This window comes from Meriones unguiculatus (genome assembly GCF_030254825.1).
Source record: "Meriones unguiculatus strain TT.TT164.6M chromosome 13 unlocalized genomic scaffold, Bangor_MerUng_6.1 Chr13_unordered_Scaffold_44, whole genome shotgun sequence".
In the NCBI taxonomy this organism is placed as follows: domain Eukaryota; kingdom Metazoa; phylum Chordata; class Mammalia; order Rodentia; family Muridae; genus Meriones; species Meriones unguiculatus.
In genome coordinates, this window is record NW_026843651.1 from 1606413 (window position 1) to 1612135 (window position 5723).

General features: G+C 35.9%; 1 non-coding gene across 1 annotated transcript; it reads left to right on the plus strand.

Moving 5' to 3' along the window:
• The first annotated feature begins 2602 nt into the window (after positions 1–2602).
• LOC132651291 (U6 spliceosomal RNA) lies at positions 2603–2709 on the plus strand. The gene has a single exon (XR_009589051.1). It is a non-coding gene; the product is annotated as a U6 spliceosomal RNA (small nuclear RNA).
• Positions 2710–5723: the final 3014 nt, after the last annotated feature.

The following is a 5723-nucleotide window of genomic DNA, read 5'->3' on the forward strand; positions in this document are numbered from 1 at the left end:
GACCAAGTCAATGAGCAATTTTGGAGAAGCTTCTGTGAGGTGCTGAAAAGAAGGTATATTCTTTTTGTCTGGGTGAAAATTCTGTACATGTTCATTAAAACCATTTGATCTTGCATCTGTCAATTTAATTGTTTCTCTCTTTTCTGTCTTCATGACCTGTTCTTTGGTGAGTGTGGGGTTTTGAAGTATTCCACTATTACTGTGGACGTATTAGTGTATGATTTAAGCTTTAGTAATGTTACTTTTACAAATGTAGATGCCCTTGTATTTGAAGCAAAATATTCAAAATTGAGACATCATCTTGGTGGATTTTTTCTATCATATGTATCCTTTTGTTATGATATGTATCCTTTCTCATCTACTATGAATAAATTCACTTAAACTATTATTTTATTAATTAGAATGGCTTCTTTCAATTTGCTTCTTGGGTCAGTTTCTTTGAAAAACCTATTGCCAGCTCTTCACCCTGAGGTAATGTCCTCCTTTGTTTTTAAGATGTGTTTTTTGTGTGCATCAGATTGATGAGTCCTGTTTAAGCATCCATTCTCTTATTCTGTGTCTTTTTATTGAGGAATTGAGTCCATTGATATTGAGTGATATTAATGATTGCTCATGCCTGTTATTTTGATTTTTATGATTGTAGTGAGTTTGTTTGTTTGTCTTCTTTTGTTTTTGCAACAGTGGTGTTATTGATTTTCTGTGTTTCTTTGGGTGTTGTTTATTTCCTTTGGTTTGGGCTTTTCCTTCAAGTATCTTGTGTACAGATGTGAAGCATAGACACTGGCATTTTCTTTTTATTTATTTATTTATTTATTATTAATTACACTTTGTTCACTTTTTATCTCCCCATAAGCCCCTCCCTCCTCCCCTCCCGATCCCACGTTCTCTCCCCCTTCTTCACTCATGCCCCTCCCCAAGTCCACTGATAGGGGAGGTCCTCTTTTCCTTACTTCTGATCTTAGTCTATCAGATCACTCCTGATGTGATCTGACACTGGCATTTTCAATTCCACAGCATGGCCTCTCACTTGCTGTGAAGTCACAACAGTTGAAGCCTTAGTAACCATGTTCACTGGGTGCCAACATTTTGGATCTTATTCAAATCTACATCTTCTAAATGGAAATATTATTTTCTGGTGCTGGAGAAAGACACATGACTTTTTCCAACTAAGGACATGCTACACACCATACTATCTTTCATCTCATAGACAATATTTCTACTTGTGTTCAGTAGCTCTTGCATTATTTCTATGGGGAATAATTTTAATCTCATTAAACATCTGGGAAGACAAATAAACAAAGTAAGCACTTTCAAAAAGAAAGCCATGTTAGAGAAAGGGAAAATGAACTTCTCTTTATAGTCAGCCAGTAATCTGTGTGGACCACTCACTCATATGATGTCTGTCTTCAGCTGCATCCATTTCTGAGGAAAATTAAATTTAAAAATGCTGCTGGAGATGAAATAAACTTTGATGAGAATACGAATATTATGGAAATATATGATATACAAAACTTTATTGCATATAGTTTTCGAAATGTATTACTACTTAAAGTGGGAGAGTTTGTCTTCAAGAGTGCACAAGATCAAGGCTTTTTCATCAATGAAGTTCTGATTCAATGGTCAAGCAACTTCAAACAGGTCTGGAAATTTTTCAATATTTAATATGAAGAGAATTATTTAGAAAGAATTATAAAAATTGTTTGTGGTATGATTCTTTGAACTTTTAAAATAATTGTGAATTTTTAATTTCTTAGCTCTATTGTGACTGTGAGCTTGTGTGTGGGTGTTCATGCACATAAGCACATGTGCTTCTTAAGTCCCAGTCAACTGTGGTTCTCTTCTTCAGTTGTCAACTTTATTTTTATCTCTATGAAACCTTTACTTTCTGATTTTGCTGAAATCAGTGGACAGGATTACATACCTTCTCTTTGTCTTCATGATCATAAAGTTTGGCTTACAGGCCTATTTTTCTGCACCCAACATTTCTTCCATCATTTTATCATGATCAAATTCACATTTCCCTGCTTATGTGGCAAGCATGTTAAATACTAAAACATGTCTTTAGTTATGTTTGATGATTTTAAATCAGAAATGAAACAATACTTTAGAATTACATATATGTATATGTACATATACATATAAATGTACATACAAATGTACATATAATGTCAGATAATTCTTTAGCTAGAATTAGATGAATTGAATTTGGATGTTTGTGTTCATTCATAATGCAGTGATTGAATGACTGAGTGCTCATCGTTAGAGGCATGTATGTGTGTTTTTATATGTAAACACACACATGCACACAAACTTATGTAAATTTCCACATGTTAATTATAAAGGGTAGCTGATTGATGCTCAAGCATCCTTCCATTTACACAACTCATACTCAAGCATATCAATAATTTTACAAGGTTGTGAGCTATCATAAATAATTAATAAATTACGGATTTGAACACAATCCATTTCTGTAAACAATGTATATGAGCTTCCCAATATGTGTGTCAGGAAATGAACTCATATTTCAGTGCAAGAGCTGTATGCACTCTTAACAGCTGATCCAGTTATCCAGAAACATATTCCTGTTAATATGTACATATTCGTGCTCGCTTCGGCAGGACATATAATAAAATTGGAACGATACAGAGAAGATTAGCATGGCCCCTGCACAAGGATGACACACAAATTCGTGAAGCGTTCCATATTTTTAAAAACCATCTTCCTGCCAAAGGGATTCTCTCCACTACAACAGTCCAGGAACAACCAGAAACTAAATTCAAACAACTAAGATAGCCCAAAGGGTAGAGGACAGCGTAAAAGTTCAACCAACAAAAGCCAGAGCATTATGGCATCTCCAGAACCCAGTTATCCAGGGGCAAATAGACACCCCAGCATAAATGAAGTTCAAGGAGACGACCTAACTTCTATGCTCAAGAAGATGATAACAGAGGAAACAAATAAAATATGAAAAGAAATAGAAGAAGCTGCAGTCAAACAGCATGTGGCCTTTATAGAGGAAATGCTTAAATTACTGAATGAAATAAAAGAAACAGTGGATTGTTCAAACAAACAGCTGAAGGAATTGACGGAAAAACATGAAAATACAGTCAGACAGGGGAAGGAAACCAACAAAATAGCTCAAGTCCTGAAGATAGAATTGGAAAAATTAAAAAAAAATGGAAGAAAGTGTGGTGAGAAAGAACTTAGGGAAGAAAGCAGGAACTACAGAGGTTAGCACAACAAATACGCTACAAGAAATGGAAGAAAGAATCTCAGGTGTAGAAGATACAATGGAAGAAATAGATGTATCTGTCAAAGAAAATGTGAAATCTAAAAAATTCCTGACACAGACCATCCAAGAAATTCAAGACAACATAAAAAGACAAAACCTAAGAATAATAGGAATAGAGGAAAAAGAAGATTCCCTGCACCAAGACCCAGAAAATATTTTTAACAAAATCACTGAAGAAAATTTCCCCAACTTAAAGGAGAGGCCAATAAGAATACAAGAGGCCTATAGAACACCCAATAAATTAGACCAGAAAAGAAAATCCTCCCGCCACATAATAATCAAAACCGTAAGTATACAGAACAAATAAAAAATACTAAAAGCTGCAAGAGAAAAAGGCCAAGTAACATATAATGGCAAACCCATTAGAATCACACCTGACTTTTCAACAGAGACTATGAAAGCCAGAAGGGCCTGGACAGATATCATGCAGACCCTAAGAGAACACAGATGTCAGCCCAGGCTACTAAACCCTGCAAAACTCTCAGTCCTCATAGACGGAGAAAACAAGATATTCAATGACAAAAACAAATTTCAACAATACCTACAAACAAATCCAGCATTACAGAAGACACTGGAAGGGAAAATACAACCCAAGAAAGCTAGCTACATTCAAGAAAACACAGGAAATAAATAACCCCACTACAGTAAAACAAAAAGCAACCAAGGACACAACCGTATGACCACAGCCAACATCAAATTCAAAGGATCTAACAGCCACTGGTCATTACTCTCTCTCAATATCAATGGACTTAATTCTCCAATAAAAAGATACAGACGAACAGAATGGATACGTAAACAAAACCCAGCAATCTGTTGTATACAAGAAACACACCTAAGTCACAAATATAGACATTACCTGAGGGTAAAGGGATGGAAGACGGCTTTTCAAGCAAATGGATGCAAGAAGCAAGCAGGAATAGCCATTCTAATATCTGATAAAATAGTCTTTCAACCAAAATTAATCAAAAAAGATGGGGAAGGGCACTTCATACTCATCAAGGTAAAATTCCACCAAGAAGACATCACAATCCTGAGCATCTATGCCCAAATACAAGGGCACCCACATTTGTGAAAGAAACATTGATAAAACTTAAACCACACATAGATACCAATACACTAATAGTGGGAGACTTCAACACCCCACTCTCAACAAAGGACAGATCGACAAAACAGAAACTAAACAAAGAAACAATATCTCTAACAGAGGTCATGAATCAAATAGACCTAACAGACATTTACAGAACTTTACACCCAAACACAAAAGAATTTACCTTCTTCTCAGCACCTCATGGAACCTTCTCCAAAATAGACCACATAGTGGGTCACAAAGCAAGCCTCAACAGATACAAGAAGAATGAAATAATCCCTTGTATCCTGTCTGATCACCATGGAATAAAGCTGGACCTCAGTAACAACAGAAATAGCAAAAAGCCTACACATACATGGAAACTGAACAACTTGCTACTAAAAGACAGCTGGGTCAGGGAAGAAATAAAGAAAGAAACTAAAATCTTCCTAGAACTCAATGAAAATGAAGACACAACATACCCAAACTTGTGGGACACAATGAAAGCAGTGCTAAGAGGAAAGTTCATAGCACTAAGTGCCTTCAAGAAGAAATTTGAGACAGCGCATTCAAGCAACTTAATGGCTCACTTAAAAACCCTAGACAAAGAAGAAGCAGACACACCAAGAAGGAGCAGACGGCTGGCAATAATCAAACTCAGGGCTGAAATCAATCAATTAGAAACAAATAAAACAATTCAAAGAATCAATGAAACCAAGAGCTGGTTCTTTGAGAAAATCAACAAGATAGACAAACCCTTAGCCAAGCTAACTAAAAGGCAGCGAGACACCATCCAAATCAACAAAATCAGAAATGAAAAGGGGGACATAACTACAGACACTGAGGAAATCCAAGCAATCATTAGGACTTACTTCAAAAGTCTATACGCAACAAAATTTGAAAATTTAAATGAAATGGACAATTTTCTTGATTGATTCCACTTACCAAAGCTAAATGAGGACCAGGTAAATCAATTAAATAGTCCTATATCCCCCAAGGAAATAGAAGCAGTCATCGAAAGTCTCCCATCCAAAAAAAGCCCAGGACCTGATGGTTTCAGTGCAGAATTCTACCAGACATTCAAAAAAGAGCTAACTCCAGTTCTCTTCAAATTATTCCACAAAATCGAAACAGAAGCAACATTACCAAACTCATTCTATGAAACCACAGTCACCTTGGTACTTAAACCTCACAAAGACCCAACCAAAAAAGAGAACTTCAGGCCAATCTCCCTTATGAATATTGATGTAAAAATACTCAAGAAAATACTCACAAACCAAATACAAGAACACATCAAATATATCATCCACCATGACCAACTAGGCCTCATCCCAGGTATGCAGGGGTGGTTCAATATACGGCAAT